Source organism: Aegilops tauschii, chromosome 4 (assembly GCF_002575655.3).
Source record: "Aegilops tauschii subsp. strangulata cultivar AL8/78 chromosome 4, Aet v6.0, whole genome shotgun sequence".
NCBI classification, from domain to species: Eukaryota; Viridiplantae; Streptophyta; class Magnoliopsida; order Poales; family Poaceae; genus Aegilops; species Aegilops tauschii.
In genome coordinates this window covers 476,453,960-476,471,831 of record NC_053038.3, presented here as the reverse complement: position 1 = coordinate 476,471,831, position 17,872 = coordinate 476,453,960, and positions in this window count along the sequence as shown.

The following is a 17,872-nucleotide window of genomic DNA, read 5'->3' as shown; positions in this document are numbered from 1 at the left end:
CAGTATTATCACGGACAATGGCTCAAACTTTGATTCGGAAGAGTTCAGAAACTTCTGCGCCACCCAAGGCACTCGGGTCGACTACGCATCCATTGCGCACCCGCAGTCGAATGATCAAGCTGAGAGGGCGAACAACCTCATGTTGGGGAACGCAGTATTTCAAAAAATTTCCTACGATCATGCAAGATCTATCTAGGAGATGCATAGAAACGAGTGGGGAGAGTGTGTCTACGTACCCTCGTAGACCGAAAGCGGAAGCATTATGTAACGCGGTTGATGTAGTCGAACGTCTTCGCGATCCAACCGATCAAGTACCGAACGCACGGCACCTCCGCGATCTGTACACCTTCAGCTCGGTGACGTCCCTCGAACTCTTGATCCAGCTGAGGCCGAGGGAGAGTTTGGTCAGCACGACGGCGTGTTGACGGTGATGATGAAGTTACCGACGCAGGGCTTCGCCTAAGCACTACAATGATATATGACCGAGGTGGAAATCTGTGGAGGGGGGCACCGCACACGGCTAAACAATCAACTTGTGCGTCTATGGGGTGCCCCCTCCTCCGTATATAAAGGGGTGGAGGAGGGAGCCAGCCGGCCACCTTGGGCACGCCCCAAGGGGGAATCCTACTCCTACTACGAGTAGGTTCCCCCCTTTCCTAGTCCTACTAGGAGGGGGAAGGAAGGGGAAGAGGAGAGGAAGGAAAGGGGGGCTGGCCCCCTTCCAATTTGGATTGGGCTTGGGGGCGCCCCTCCTCTTGGCCTTCTCCTCTCTCTTCCACTAAAGCCCATGTAGGCCCATTAAGCCCCCGGGGGGTTCCGGTAACCTCCCGGTACTCCGAAAAATGCCCGAACCTTTCCGGTGTCTAAACGTAACCTTCCAATATATCAATCTTCATGTCTTGACCATTTCGAGACTCCTCGTCATGTCCGTGATCACATCTGGGACTCCGAACTATCTTCGGTACATCAAAACACATAAACTCATAATACTGATCGTCATCGAACGTTAAGCGTGCGGACCCTACGGGTTCGAGAACCATGTAGACGTGACTGAGACTCATCTCTGGTCAATACCCAATAGCGGAACTTGGATGCTCATATTGGTTCCTACATATTCTACGAAGATCTTTATCGGTCAAACGGCACAACAACATACGTTGTTCCCTTTGTCATCGGTATGTTACTTGCCCGAGATTCGATCGTCGGTATCACCATACCCAGTTCAATCTCGTTACCGGCAAGTCTCTTTACTCGTTCTGTGATGCATCACCCCATGACTAACTCATTAGTCACATTGCTTGCAAGGCTTATAGTGATGTGCATTACCGAGAGGGCCTAGAGATACCTCTCCGAAACACCGAGTGACAAATCCTAATCTCGATCTATGCCAACCCAACAAACACCATCGGAAACACCTGTAGAGCATCTTTATAATCACCTAGTTACGTTGTGACGTTTAATAGCACACTAAGTGTTCCTCCGGTATTCGGGATTTTCATAATCTCATAGTCATAGGAACATGTATAAGTCATGAAGAAAGCAATAGCAATAAACTAAACGATCATAGTGCTAAGCTAATGGATGGGTCTTGTCCATCACATCATTCTCTAATGATGTTATCCCATTCATCAAATGACATCACATGTCTATGGATAGGAAACTTAACCATCTTTGATTAACGAGCTAGTCAAGTAGAGGCATACTAGGGACACTCTGTTTGTCTATGTATTCACACATGTACTAAGTTTCCGGTTAATACCATTCTAGCATGAATAATAAACATTTATCATGATATAAGGAAATATAAATAACAACTTCATTATTGCCTCTAGGGCATATTTCCTTCAGTCTCCCACTTGCACTAGATTCAATAATCTAGATTACATTGTAATGATTCGAACACCCAGGGAGTCTTGGTGCTGATCATGTTTTGCTCGTGAGAGAGGCTTAGTCAACGGGTCTGCAACATTCAGATCCGTATGTATCTTGCAAATCTCTATTTTCCCTTCCGACACTTGATGACAGATGGAATTGAAGCATCTCTTGATGTGCTTGGTTCTCTTGTGAAATCTGGATTCCTTCGCCAAGGCAATTGCTCCTGTATTGTCACAAAAGATTTTCATTGGACCCAATGCACTAGGTATGACACCTAGATCGGATATGAACTCCTTCATCCAGACTCCTTCATTTGCTGCTTCCGAAGCAGCTATGTATTCCACTTCACACGAAGATCCCGCCACGACGCTCTGCTTAGAACTGCACCAAAAATAGATTCAGGATTCAACAAAAATAGACCACTCATCAAGGGTGCATGACCATAAAAGATATTACTCATATAAATAGAACAACCATTATTCTCTGATTTAAATGAATAACCGGCTCGCATCAAACAAGATCCAGATATAATGTTCATGCTTAGCGCTGGCACCAAATAACAATTATTCAGGTCTAAGACTAATCCCGAAGGTAGGTGTAGAGGTAGCGTGCCGACCGCGATCACATCGACTTTGGAACCATTTCCCACGCGCATCGTCACCTCATCCTTAGCCAATCTTCGCTTAATCCGTAGCCCCTGTTTCGAGTTGCAAATATGAGCAACAGAACCAGTATCAAATACCCAGGCGCTACTGCGAGCATTAGTTAAGTACACATCAATAACATGTATATCAAATATACCTTTCACTTTGCCATCCTTCTTGTCCGCCAAATACTTGGGGCAGTTCTGCTTCCAGTGACCAGTCCCTTTGCAGTAGAAGCACTCAGTCTCAGGCTTAGGTCCAGACTTGGGCTTCTTCACATGAGCAGCAACTTGCTTGCCGTTCTTCTTGAAGGTCCCATTCTTCCCTTTGCCCTTCTTGTTGAAACTGGTGGTCTTGTTGACCATCAACAGTTGATGCTCGTTCTTGATTTCTACCTCCGCAGCTTTTAGCATCGCGAAGAGCTCGGGAATTGTCTTATCCACCCCTTGCATATTATAGTTCATCATGAAGCTTTTGTAGCTTGGTGGCAGTGATTGAAGAAATCTGTCAATGACACTATCATCAGGAAGATTAACTCCCTATTGAGTCAAGTGGTTGTGGTACCCAGACATTCTGAGTATATGTTCACTGACATAACTATTCTCCTCCATCTTGCAGCTGTAGAACTTATTGGAGACTTCATATCACTCAATCCGGACATTTGCTTGAAATATTAACTTTAACTCCTGGAACATCTCATATGCTCCATGACATTCAAAACGCCATCGAAGTCCCGGTTCTAAGCCGTAAAGCATGGCACACTGAACTATCGAGTAGTCATCAACACGCGACTGCCAGGCATTCACAATGTCTGCAGTTGCCGGCCCGGGTGGTACACCTAGCAGTGCTTCCAGGACATAATTCTTCTGTGCAGCAATGAGGATAATCCTCAAGTTATGGATCCAGTCCGTGTAGTTGCTACCATCATCTTTCAACTAAGCTTTCTCTAGGAACGCATTAAAATTCAACAAAACAGTAGCACGGGCTATTTATCTACAACAACATAGACAAGAAAAATACTATCAGGTACTAAGGTAATGATAAATTAAAGTTCAATTAATTGTATTACTTAAGAACTCCCACTTAGATAGACATCCCTCTAATCATCTAAGTGATCACGTGATCCATATCAACTAAACCATGTCCGATCATCACGTGAGATGGAGTAGTTTTCAATGGTGAACATCACTATGTTGATCATATCTACTATATGATTCATGCTCGACCTTTCGGTCTTAGTGTTCCGAGGCCATATCTGCATATGCTAGGCTCGTCAAGTTTAACCTGAGTATTCTGCATGTGCAAAACTGGCTTGCACCCGTTGTATGTGAACGTAGAGCTTATCACATCCGATCATCACGTCGTGCCTTGGCACGACGAACTGTAGCAACGGTGCATACTCAGGGAGAACACTTGTACCTTGAAATTTGGTGAGAGATCATCTTATAATTCTACCGTCGAACTAAGCAAAATAAGATGCATAACGGATAAACATCACATGCAATCAATATAAGTGATATGATATGGCCATCATCATCTTGTGCCTTTGATCTCCATCTCCAAAGCACCATCTGGCTTGACACCTTGATCTCCATCGAAGCATCGTTGTCGTCTCGCCAATCTATTGCTTCTACGACTATCGCTACGGCTTAGTGATAAAGTAAAGTAATTACATGGTGATTGCATTTCATACAATAAAGCGACAACCATATGGCTCCTGCCAGTTGCCGATAACCGTTACAAAACATGATCATCTCATACAACAATTTATATATAATCACGTCTTGACCATATCACATCACAGCAAGCCCTACAAAAACAAGTTAGACGTCCTCTACTTTGTTGTTGCAAATTTTACGTGGCTGCTATGGGCTTAGCAAGAACCATTTTACCTACGCATTAAAACCACAACGATTTTTTGTCAAGTGTGCTATTTTAACCTTCAACAAGGACCGGGCGTAGCCATACTCGATTCAACTAAAGTTGGAGAAACAGACACCCACTAGCCACCTGTGTGCGAAGCACGGTGGTAGAACCAGCCTCATGGACGCGGTCATGTAATGTCGGTCTGGGCCGCTTCATCCAACAATACCGCCGAATCAAAGTATGACATGCTGGTAAGCAGTATGACTATTATCGCCCACAACTCTTTGTGTTCAACTCGTGCATAGAACATCTACGCATAGACCTGGCTCTGATGCCACTGTTGGGGAACGCAATATTTCAAAAAATTTCCTACGATCACGCAAGATCTATCTAGGAGATGCATAGCAACGAGAGGGGAGAGTGTGTCTACGTACCCTCGTAGACCGAAAGCGGAAGCCTTATGTAACACGGTTGATGTAGTCGAACGTCTTCGCGATCCAACCGATCAAGTACCAAACGCACGGCACCTCCGCGATCTGCACACGTTCAGCTCGATGACATCCCTTGAACTCTTGATCCTGGTCAGGCCGTGGGAGAGTTTCGTCAGCATGACGGAGTGTTGACGGTGATGATGAAGTTACCGACGCAGGGCTTCGCCTAAGCACTACAACGATATGACCGAGGTGGAAATCTATGGAGGGGGCACCACACACCGCTAAACAATCAACTTGTGTGTCTATGGGGTGCCCCCTCCCCCGTATATAAAGGGGTGGAGGAGGGGGCCGGCCGGCCACCTTGGGCGTGCCCCCAAGGGGGGAATCCTACTCCTACTAGGAGCAGATTCCCCCCTTTCCTAGTCCTACTAGGAGGGGGAAGGAAGAGGAAGAGGAGAGGAAGGAAAGGGGGGCCGACCCCCTTCCCAATTCGGATTGGGCTTGGGTGGAGCCCATCCTCTTGGCCTTCTCCTCTCTCTTCCACTAAAGCCCATGTAGGCCCATTAAGCCCCCGGGGGGTTCCAGTAACCTCCCCGTACTCCGGAAAATGCCCGAACCTTTCCGGAACCTTTCCGGTGTCCAAACGTAACCTTCCAATATATCAATCTTCATGTCTCGACCATTTTGAGACTCCTCGTCATGTCCGTGATCACATCCGGGACTCCTAACTATCTTCGGTACATCAAAACACATAAACTCATAATACCGATCGTCATTGAACGTTAAGCGTGCAGACCCTACGGGTTCGAGAACTATGTAGACATGACCGAGACTCATCTTCGGTCAATAACCAATAGCGGAACCTGGATGCTCATATTGGTTCCTACATATTCTACGAAGATCCTTATCGGTCAAACCGCACAACAACATACGTTGTTCCCTTTGTCATCGGTATGTTACTTGCCCGAGATTCGATCGTCGGTATCACCATACCTAGTTCAACCTCGTTACCGGCAAGTCTCTTTACTCGTTTCGTAATGCATCACCCCATGACTAACTCATTAGTCACATTGCTTGCAAAGCTTATAGTGATGTGCATTACCGAGAGGGCCCAGAGATACCTCTCTGAAACATGGAGTGACGAATCCTAATCTCGATCTATGCCAACCCAACATACACCATCGGAAACACCTTTAGAGCATATTTATAATCCCCTAGTTACGTTGTGACGTTTGATAGCACACTAAGTGTTCCTCCGGTATTCGGAAGTTGCATAATCTCATAGTCATAGGAACATGTATAAGTCATGAAGAAAGCAATAGCAATAAACTAAACGATCATAGTGTTAAGATAATGGATGGGTCTTGTCCATCACATCATTCTCTAATGATGTGATCCCGTTCATCAAATGACAACACATGTCTATGGATAGAAACTTAACCATCTTTGATTAACGAGCTAGTCAAGTAGAGGCATACTAGGGACACTCTGTTTGTCTATGTATTCACAAATGTACTAAGTTTCCGATTAATAAAATTCTAGCATGAATAATAAACATTTATCAAGATATAAGGAAACATAAATAAAAACTTTATTATTGCCTCTAGGGCATATTTCCTTCACCTCATCCTTCAAGGTTTCAAGGCTCATCTCATGCGTGACCTTGAGCATGCAATTGGAGCCTGGGTGACTGAACTGCCATATGTTCTATGGGGTTTAAGGGTGACTCCGAACCGGTCTACCGACCGCACTCCTTTCTTCATGGTGTACGGAGCTGAAGCCGTGTTGCCGAGTGATCTCTTCCATAATGCACCTCGAGTGGAACTCTACTCAGAAGCTGAGGCAGAGCAAGCATGGTAGGACGCTGTTAATCTTTTGGAAGAAGAGCGCGAGATGGCCCTGATTCGGTCGACTGTTTATCAGCAGGATCTTCGTCGATTCCACGCCAGGAATGTCAAAGGTCGAGCATTTCAAGAAGGAGATCTCGTGCTCCGAGTGGATCAAGAACGACCTCACGAGCTTGCACCCGCGTGGGAAGGCCCCTTCATCATCACCAAGGTTCTGCATAACGGGGCCTACCACCTCTACAACCTCGCGAAGAAGATCGACGAGCCACGCGCCTGAAATGCAGACCTTCTCCTTCGATTCTATACCTAGCACTGGGATTATCGAGATGTAATAAGAAGCACTTTTAGATTGTTTACCAAGACATGACTCTTGTAGTCCCATGATGATTTCTCTCGCATAAGCATGTGTTCAAATCCCCTAGTGGGTGACTTAGCTACGATCCAGTTTCGCCAAAGTTAAAAAACTACTCCGAGTGGAGAGCATCCCTCCCACTCGGGGGCTTAGCTGCAAAACCTATTTTCTCCTAAGTTAAAGAGCTACTCCAAGTGAAGAGCATCCCTTCCACTCCGGGGCTTAGCCGCGAGCCCGTCCTCTCCAATGTTAAAAAACTACTCCAAGTGGAGAGCATCCCTCCCACTTGGGGGCCTAGCCGCGCGCCCGTCCTCGCCTAAGTTAAAAAACTACTCCGAGTGGAGTGCATCCCTCTCACTCGGGGGCTTAGCCATGAGCCAGTCCTCGCCTAAGTTAAAAAACTACTCCGAGTGGAGAGCATCCCTCCCACTCGGAGGCTTAGCCGCGAACCAGTTTGGCCTAAGGTAAAAAACTACTCCGAGTGGAGAGCATCCCTCCCACTCGGGGGCTTAGCTGCGAGCCCATCCTCGCCTAAGTTAAAAAAAATAGTCCGAGTGGAGAGCATCCCTCTCACTCGGGGGCTTAGCCATGAGCCAGTCCTCGCCTAAGTTAAAAAACTACTTCGAGTGGAGAGCATCCCTCCCACTCGGGGGCTTAGCTGTGAAACCTATTTTTGCCTATGTTAAAAAACTACCCCGAGTGGAGAGCATCCCTCCCACTCGGGGGCTTAGCTGCGAGCCCGTCCTCGCCTAAGTTAAAAACTACTCTGAGTGAAGAGCATCCCTCCCACTCAGGGGCTTAGCCGAGAGCCCGTCCTCACCTAAGTTAAAATACTACTCCGAGTGGAGAGCATCCCTCCCACTCGGGGGCTTAGCCGCAAACCAGTTTCACCCAAGTTCAAAAACTACTCCGAGTGGAGAGCATCCATCCCACTCGGAGGCTTAGCTGCAAACTAGTTTCGCCTAAGTTAAAAAACTACTCCGAGTGGAGAGCATCCCTCCCACTCGGAGGCTTAGCCGCGAACCAGTTTGGCCTAAGTTCAAAAACTACTCCGAGTGGAGAGCATCCCTCCCATTCGGGGGGTTTAGCCGCGAGCCCGTCCTCGCCTAAGTTAAAAAAACTACTCCGAGTGGAGAGCATCCCTCTCACTCAGGGGCTTAGCCGCGAGCCAGTCCTCGCCTATGTTAAAAAACTACTTCGAGTGGAGAGCATCCCTCCCACTCGGGGGCTTAGCTATGAAACCTAATTTCGCCTAAGTTAAAAAACTACCCCGAGTGGAGAGCATCCCTCCCACTCGGGGGCTTAGCTGCGAGCCCGTCCTCGCCTAAGTTAAAAACTACTCTGAGTGAAGATCATCCCTCCCACTCAGGGGCTTAGCCGCGAGCCCGTCCTCGCCTAAGTTAAAATACTACTCCGAGTGGAGAGCATCCCTCCCACTCGGGGGCTTAGCCGCAAACCAGTTTCACCCAAGTTAAAAAACTACTCCGAGTGGAGAGCATCCATCCCACTCGGAGGCTTAGCTGCAAACCAGTTTCGCCTAAGTTAAAAAACTACTCCGAGTGAGAGCATCCCTCCCACTCGGGGGCTTAGTCGCGAACCAGTTTCGCCTAAGTTAAAAAACTACTCTGAGTGAGAGCATCCCTCCCGCTCGGGGGCTTAGCCGCGAACCAGTTTTGCATAAGTTAAAAAACTACTCCGAGTGAGAGCATCCCCCACTCGGAGGCTTAGCCGCAAACCAGTTTCTCCTAAGTTAAAAAATCTGTTCACTCGAAGCACGCTGTAAACAGGAAAGCATTATTCGGATAAATCCATCAAGTTCAGAAACGCAAGCAAAAGTACTCGGGCGTCAGGCCCGAATGAGTTTAAATGGTTACAGGATCACTCAGCATTCCGAGGCAAATAAGTTCAGATCATTAAGTTTTTCTTCACTCGGCAGGGGGAGGACTCGCTGGCTCGACGAAGGTGTCCAGGTCAATGCCGTCGGCTATACGAGTGGCTCCCTCGATGAAAGTCTCCATGAAGGATTGAAACTGGAGCTTCTTCGTGTTTTCCACCTGGAGGGCCTTTAGTTTCTCATCCTTGGCATCTTTGCAATGGACTCGGACGAGTGAGAGAGGCACGTCAGCTCCGCAGCAGGCAGCAGATTTCTTCCATGCTTGTACCCGACCTGGGATATTGTTAAGCTGAGTCATCATCGACTCGATGTCATTCTGAAGCGTATCCTCAGGCCAAATCTCCATGCCGATCTTCGCCAGCACAGCCCTCAAGCGAGTGATATATCCTTGAACACCTTCAAGATGAGCTTCGAGGCGCAACATGTTCAGAGCCACAACGTCCTTCACGAGTGACTTGGTGGGGTCTAAACTCGTCTCGATCTGATCTGTCTCCTCTCCTAAGTTCTGGCAAAACTCTGCACAAAGGAGAAAGAAGTAGTTAATTACGCTATTACTCTCAAAGCTCGCAGAAATTCACTCGACCAAAGAGAGGTACCTTCCAGCATGCCGTAAATCTTCTTTGCAAAGCCTCCCAAATATTTCTCCAGCGCGTCCCTCTTCTGGGTGAGCTGGTCCACTTTGTCAGCCAATACGGTCTTCTCCTCCTTAAGTTGGGCAGCTTCCTTCTTCACCTCCTCAATAGCCGTCTTCAGAGTTGCATTCTCCTCTTCAAGCTTGCCGACTGAGGCTAGTTTTGCTTTAGCGGCCTCGGTTTTCTCCTTGGCCACCTTCTGGGCGCCCGTGAGTTCCTCATCCTTTTTCTCTAGGGCTTGCTTCATGGTGTCCAAAGAAATAACATTCCTCGGTCATGCTTGGAGTTCACGGTTTTCACTACACACATCTGTTCGAGTGGAGTCACTCGGTTCAAAGGATAGAAAAGAAAAAATGGCGAAGCTTAGAGACAGCGAAATGTTACCTCCCATGGTCTTCACCTCCTCTTGAGCCTGCTTCAAGTTCTTCTTGGCAAGCTCTAAGTCTAGTTGGAGTTGGATCTTCTCCTTCTCCAGGTAACATACTGGGTTCCCAATTCACAAGATTTCTGGGATCATCAAATAAAGTTTCAGTCGATGATGAGTAAGACTTTTCAAAGCATTTCCTCTACTTCCAAGTGGAGAAGGGAAAATCCAAATTGCTATTTCCAAAACATATTTTCAGACTGCCGCTGAATCAAACATCCAACGGTGGTCTCCGGGACTACACCAGTGGGTGCACTCAGCGTGCCCCCACTGGATCGATTTCCCACTCAGAACGGCCTCACCACTCCGAGTGGAGTACCAAAAAAAGTAGCTTGTTCTTAGACCCCGCCGAGTCAAACATTCGACGACGGTCTCGGGGACTACACCCAGTGGGTGCACTCAGCGTGCCCCCACTGGATCAGTTTCCCACTCAGCACGGCCCGACTGGTTCGAGTGAAGAGCTTCAAGCGAAGATATTCCCCACTCAGCGCGGCCTGGCCGTTTCGAGTGGATGGAATACAGAACAAAAAAACACCCAGTGGGTATACATATTTTAGAGAATTAAGACGGAGAAAATCCAATCGAAAATCAACTTACAATCGAACTTACTCGGACATTGGCTTGAAGAGCAGAACTGGCGTCATAAGAAGATTTGCTGGCTTCATACACCTCCTTCAATTGCTACATCATCAGGCCAGCTTGAATCATAGCCTCCTTACCGGCTCCTATTTGGTCCTCTGGGACATGGTGCAGAGTGAATGCGCTCGACGCAGGAGTTGGTTGCGCAGTGGGAGGGATCAACACTTGCGGTTGCCCAGTTGGACCCGAGGCTTGAGCAGTCGACACCAGAGGCTGAGCAGTCGACAGAGGGGCGGCAAAAGAAACACCGACTCGAGACGAACCACCTGGCTCTTGAAGAGCAGGTTCAGGAAGCGTATGAGTCATCTAGCCTGAAGGCCCTGCTTCTTCCTTCTGTGCTCCTCGGAGGCTCCTCCTCATCATCGTCTCGGAGATGGATGACGTTGGTTGGCGCTGCAGTCACTCGACAGTGAGATCTCAGTCGACCGCCAGGACAGATAGCGAGACAGAACAAGGTGTGAGTTGATCATACCTGCCCGAGAAGTGGCTGCTTCTGCGGTCTCCGTGTCTGCATGCTCGTGGTGGATCTCCATGTGGGACGTCGTAGAGGTACCAGCCTTGGGATTCAAAATTCCATTCGATCAAATAAACATTAAGGTCTGCAATAGCAATGAAGAAAGAAAAGAAGAAACACTCACGTTGAAGCAATAGACACAGTAACCTTTATCCTAGGCAGGGCCTTCTGAGGCTTGGGCGGAACAGTTTTGACTTGCGTTGCATTTTTTCAGTCGGATCAGGAGTTGGCGGATGAGTGCATTTCTGGTTCTTAGCAATCGACACCGCAGCCTTGCCCTGGCCGGCTGCCAGATCCTGAGTCTGCTTGGTACGGCGCTCGGTGCGTGGTGGGGACTCGACCTCCTCATTCTCGTCAGAGTCGTCGCTGCGATCTTCACTATTGTCCGCATAGTCAAAGTCGGCGCTCCCGCCCTCGCTTTCCGCTCCTCCAGCAAATTGTTCCCCATTCGGCACGGGTGAGTACATCTGCATGAATGCCAGCAATTTATAGATTTCAGGATCAGTGGGGTTCCAGTTAAGTTGCATATTGAACAGAAATGATTCTCTCGACAACTTATGACTCACCTCTCCTCGGTGGTGTTCAGCATTGATACGTCTCCAACGTATCTATAATTTTTGATTGTTCCATGCTGTTATATTATCATTCTTGGATGTTTTATAATCATTTTATAGTCATTTTATATCATTTTTTGGTACTAACCTATTGACATAGTGCCAAGTGTCAGTTGCTGTTTTCTGCATGTTTTTTACATCGCATGAAATCAATACCAAACGGAGTCCAAACACCATGAAACTTTTTGTGGATTTTTTTGGACCAGAAGACATCCAGTGGACCGGAGAAGCGCCTGGGGGTGCTCCAAGGGGATCACAACCCACCAGGGCGCGCCAGGAGGCCCAGGCACGCCCTGGTGGGTTGTGCCCACCTCGGGTGCCCCCTGAACCGACTCTTTGCTCTATAAATACCCCAATATTCCAGAAACCCTAGGGGAGTCGACGAATCCAGCCGCCGTAGAGTCCAGAACCACTAGATCCAATCTAGACACCATCACGGAGGGGTGCATCATGTCCATTGGTTCCTCTCCGATGATGCGTGAGTAGTTCTTTGTAGACCTACGGGTCCGTAGTTAGTAGCTAGATGGCTTCCTCTCTCTCGTTTGATTCTCAATACAATGGTCTCTTGAAGATCCATATGATGTAAGTCTTTTTGCGGTGTGTTTGTTGGGATCCGATGAACATTGAGTTTATGATCAGATCTATGTTTTTATCCATGAAAATTATTTGAGTTTCTTTGATCTCTTATATGCATGATTGCTTATAGCCTTGTATTTCTTCTCCGATATTTGGGTTTTGTTTGGCCAACTTTATCTATTTATCTTGCAATGGGAAGAGGTGCTTTGTAGTGGGTTCGATCTTACGGTGCTTGATCCCAGTGACACAAGGGGAACCGACATGTATGTATCGTTGCTACTAAGGATAAAATGATGGGGGTCTATCTCTACATAAATAGATCTTGTCTACATCATTTCATCATTCTTATTGCATTACTCCGTTTCTCCATAAACTTAATACACAAGATGCATGCTTGATAGCGGTCGATGTGTGGAGTAGTAGTAGTACATGCAGGCAGGAGTTGGTCTACTAATCTTGGACGTGATGCCTATATAATAATCATTGCCTTGATATCTTCATGATTATTTGAAGTTCTATCAATTTCCTAACAGTAATTTGTTCACCCACTGTTTGCTATTTTTCTTAAGAGAAGACACTAGTGAAACCTACGGCCCCTGGGTCTCTTTCTCATATTATTTGCCTTTGCGATCTATTTTATTTGCCTTTTATTTTCAGATGTATTAAACCAAAAAATACAAAAATACCTTACTGCAATTTATTTTATTTGGCGTTCGATTTATCAATATTTACAACTCTCTCACGTCCGTTTGCCTATCTTCAGGCGCCGCCACCCGAAAGGGATTGGCAACCCCTTTTACAGGTCGGGTTGCGATTATTTGTTATTTGTGTGTAGGTGCTGTTTTTGTAGAGTTGCTTGGTTCTCCTACTGGTTCGATAACCTTGGTCTCATCACTGAGGGAAATACCTACCGCCGCTGTGTTGCATCATCCCTTCCTCTTTAGGGAAATACCGACGTAGCTTCAAGCCGCATCAAAAGAAATTTCTGGCGCCGTTGCCGGGGAGGATCAAGTCAAGATAGTCTCCCAACAACTTCCCAATTTCTGGCGCCGTTGCCGGGGAGACATCATCAACATCTACCAGGTTCCTAATCACAAATCTCATCTCCTCGCAATTTACATTATTTTCCATTTGCCTCTCCCCACTTCACAAAAAATGCCGTTTTATTCGCCCTCTTTTTCGTTCGCCGTTTTCTTACCGGATCTGTTTTGTGTGCAATCTTGTTTGCTACTTTTGTCGTTATGGATAGATCTTCCTCTATTGCGTGCACCCCCGAGAACGAGGTTCTCAACTTCAAACAAAGGGGAGGAGAAAATTTAAAAGATGCTTGGTATAGGATTTGCAATGCTCATAATACATCTATCCGTAAGCAATCTACCGTTGTTCTTCTTCGTTGTTTTTACGTGGGCATCACCACTTGGTATAGATTCTTCCTGGATACGATTACCGGTGGAAATTTCTTGATGTGTTCCTCTCTTGATGCTTTTAATGCTATGGGAAATTTAGTGGGTTCATCACCGCTTATGGTTAATGAAACAACTTTGACTCTTGCGCATGTTATGGAAATATTAGATGCTATCGAAAAGAAAATGCTTACTAAGGAGCATATTGAAAACTTGGATAAAAAGATGCATAACTTTTCCACTAAAATTGGGTCAAAGGCGGGAGAAGTTTTTAAGTTGTTAAAAGAAAAGGGAACCGTAATTCATGAAAGAATTGAAGAAAGTCTGGCTCAGATTGATAAACTAGAAGAAATCTTTAGTAATTTGAGCACGGCTTTTGCTTCCGCTAAAACCATTGAAAAAACTCCCGTAAAGATTGGCAAGACTACTCAAGTTACTAAGAACAAGGGTGCAACTTCTAGTAATAACAGTAAGGAGGATCTTAAGATGATTAGTATTAACCCGGATTTTGTTGAAGTTATAAGAGATCCCTTGGGAAAAATGAATTCTTTAAATTCGTTCCCAAGAGTATTATCATTGAAAATCTTTATGCTAAATCTTCGAGGAATTCTAAGTGTTTGATTGAAGAGTTGGACAAAGATGACAAAACTTAGATCCTTGCTTTATGCCAAGCTAAGGGCGTAAAACTATAGCGCTTGTTGGGAGACAACCCAATGAATAACATTTATTTTTGCTTTTTGTTTTCTGTTCTTGAGTGTTTGCACAATTAGGCTACTATTATGATTGTGTTTTTTGTGTTTTAATTAGTGTGCCAAGCAAAGCCTTTAGGATCTTCTTGGGTAATAGTTGTTTGATCTTGCTGAAAAACAGAAACTTATGCACTCACGAAAATAATTTTCATAAATCACAGAAACATGCTTTTTACCTGATTCATTCTGAAGAATATTAATATACAAATTTCTCAGGTCGTCCAAATTTTTCAGAATCTTTGGAGTTTCAGAAGTATTCAAAATATTCAGATTTCTACAGACTGTTTTGATTTTGATAGATTCTGTTTTCTTTGTGTTGTGTGCTTGTTTTAATGATTCTATGGTTTTCTTTGATGAGTTTTTGCCATAGAAAAGTTGGAATACAGTAGATATAATGCAAGAATAAAGTATGAATTGGTTTTCTACAGTACTTATAGTAGTGATTTGCTTTCTTATACTAATGGATCTCATGAAGGTTTTGTTGAGTTTTGTGTGATTGAAGTTTTCAAGTTTTGGGTTATCTTACGAGGGATGAAGGAATAATGAGTAAGAAGAGCCTAAGCTTGGGGATGCCCATGGCACCCCAAGTTATTATCCCAAGAGAAGCAAGCAACTAAGCTTAGGGATGCCCCGAGTGGCATCCCCTCTTTCTTCTAACGACCATCGGTATGTTACTCGAAGCTATAATTTTATTCATCACATACTATGTGTTTTGCTTGGAGCGTCTTGTATGATATGAGTCTTTGCTTGTTTTGCTTTGTGTTCTAAGTCATGAATACTTGCTGGACACACTTGTTTGAGAGAGCCAAAATTATGCCATGATTTGTTAGAATAGCTCTCTATGCTTCACTTAAATTTTTTATGAGCTATGGATTTGCTCTAGTGCTTCACTTATATCTTTTTGAGCACGGTGTGCTTTATTATTTTTGAAGAAATGCTCTCTTGCTTCACTTAGATTTGTTTGAGAGTTAGTAAAATTTCCAAGAAATTCTCTCTTGCTTCACTTAAATTAATTTGAGAGAAAGAAATATTATGCTCACGATCTTCACTTATATTTGTTTGAGCTTATCAAAAGCAACACATGAAAATTAGTCCCAAAGTGATAGATATCCAAGAAGGATATAATAAAAACTTTCATGAAGATCATTGGACAAAATAAACTTGATCCTTTGTAATAGTTTTTCGATATGATGATATAATATGTGAGTCATGTTGATGAGTAATTATGCTTTAGTAAGAATATTGGTGTTAAGGTTTGTGATCCACTATGCAAGCACGAAAGTCAATAGTCATGCAATGAAATTACATCCTACTTGTGGTGCATTATTCGGTGTTAATTATGCTTAATGCTCGCTTACGAGATTATTCGTTTCTTGGTTGGTCGCTTCTCAATCTTTTGCTAGCCTTCATTTTTCACTAAGTATGATCACTACTTGTGCATCCAAAATCCTTTAAACCAGTTTTGCCACATGAGTCCACTATACCTACCTATATGCGGTATTCTTTGCCGTTCTAAGCAAATTTGTATGTGCCATCTCTAATTTTAAAAATAAATATCTCTTTTGTGTGCTCGTACCGCTCGCGAGGCGGTGAGGGGTGGCCAATATTTTCCATGCTAGATGTGTTATTCTCACGATGAGTGTTTATTCACTTGTCATTGCACGAGAGTATAAGGCAAAGATATTAGGGATGCCCAGTCCCAAAATCAGAAATGGATTTACTTTATGTTATCAAATAATAAATTCCTTGGAAAGTGTTGGTATGGAGGGCAGCCCTGGATTCGGCTAGCCATGGAAAGTGAAAGTATGGTGGAAAAAGGAATAAACTTTATTTTCTGTTTGGGAACCTCCTATGATATATCTAGCATGGAAAGTGTTGGGAGCTCTAAGTCGTTTTGGTTGGTGTGAAAAGTATACCTCTCAAAATGTTTTTCATCTCTATATTTTTCGCTTTGAGCTCTGGCACCTCTACAAATCCCTACTTTCCTCTGCAAAGGGCCCTTCTTTTAATTTATGCAATTTTTATTTCTAATTTGAGTCTCCATCTTCGCTTATAAAGCACTAACTAGGGGGCACTATGATCGTACTTGAGCATTGGGTGTAGCTAATATGCGAGTGTGTTTCATGAATGGATCAATGATTGAGCATGATGGGCTAGGGATAACTTATTTTGGCGTTGATATTCTGAAAGAGATGGTTGCTTGTTGATTTGCTTGAGTATTTAAGTCTCATGTCTAAACTAGACTATTGCTTTGAACCATATAAAAGTCCAAATGTCCATGCTATAAAGAAAAGAATATTGTATGACATGTTAGGCAGCATTCCACATCAAAAATTCTGTTTTTATCATTTACCTACTCAAGGACGAGCAGGAATTAAGCTTGGGGATGTTCATACGTCTCCAACATATCTATAATCTTTTATTGTTCCATGTTGTTATATTATCATTCTTGGATGTTTTATAATCACTTTATAGTCATTTTATATCATTTTTTGGTACTAACCTTTTGACATAGTGCCAAGTGCCAATTGCTGTTTTCTGCATGTTTTTTACATCGCAGGAAATCAATACCAAACGGAGTCCAAACGTAGCAAAACTTTTTGTGGAATTTTTTTGGACCAGAAGATATCTAGTGGGCCGGAGAAGCGCCTAGGGGGTGCTCTGAGGGGAGCACAACCCACCAAGGCGCGTTCGGAGGCCCAGGCGCGCCCTGGTGGGTTGTGCCCACCTTGGGTGCCCCCTGAACCGACTCTTTGCTCTATAAATACCCAAATATTCCAGAAACCCTAGGGGAGTCGACGAAAATCAATTCCAGCCACCGCAGAGTCCAGAACCACCAGATCCAATCTAGACACCATCACTGAGGGGTGCATCATGTCCATTGGTGCCTCTCCCATGATGCGTGAGTAGTTCTTTGTAGACCTATGGGTCTGTAGTTAGTAGCTAGATGGCTTCCTCTCTCTCGTTTTATTCTCAATACAATGGTCACTTTGAGATCCATATGATGTAACTCTTTTTGCGGTGTGTTTGTTGGGATCCAATGAACTATGAGTTTATGATCAAATCTATGTTTTTATCCATGAAAGTTATTTGAGTTTATTTGATCTCTTATATGCATGATTGCTTATAGCCTCGTATTTCTTCTCCGATAGTTGGGTTTTGTTTGGCCGACTTCATCTATTTATCTTGCAATGGGAAGAGGTGCTTTGTAGTGGGTTCAATCTTACGATGCTTGATCCTAGTGACAGAAGGGGAACCGACACGTATGTATCGTTGCTACTAAGGATAAAACGATGGGGTCTATTTCTACATAAATAGATCATGTCTACATCATGTCATCGTTCTTATTGCATTACTCTGTTTCTCCATGAACTTAATACACTAGATGCATGCTGGATAGCGGTCAATG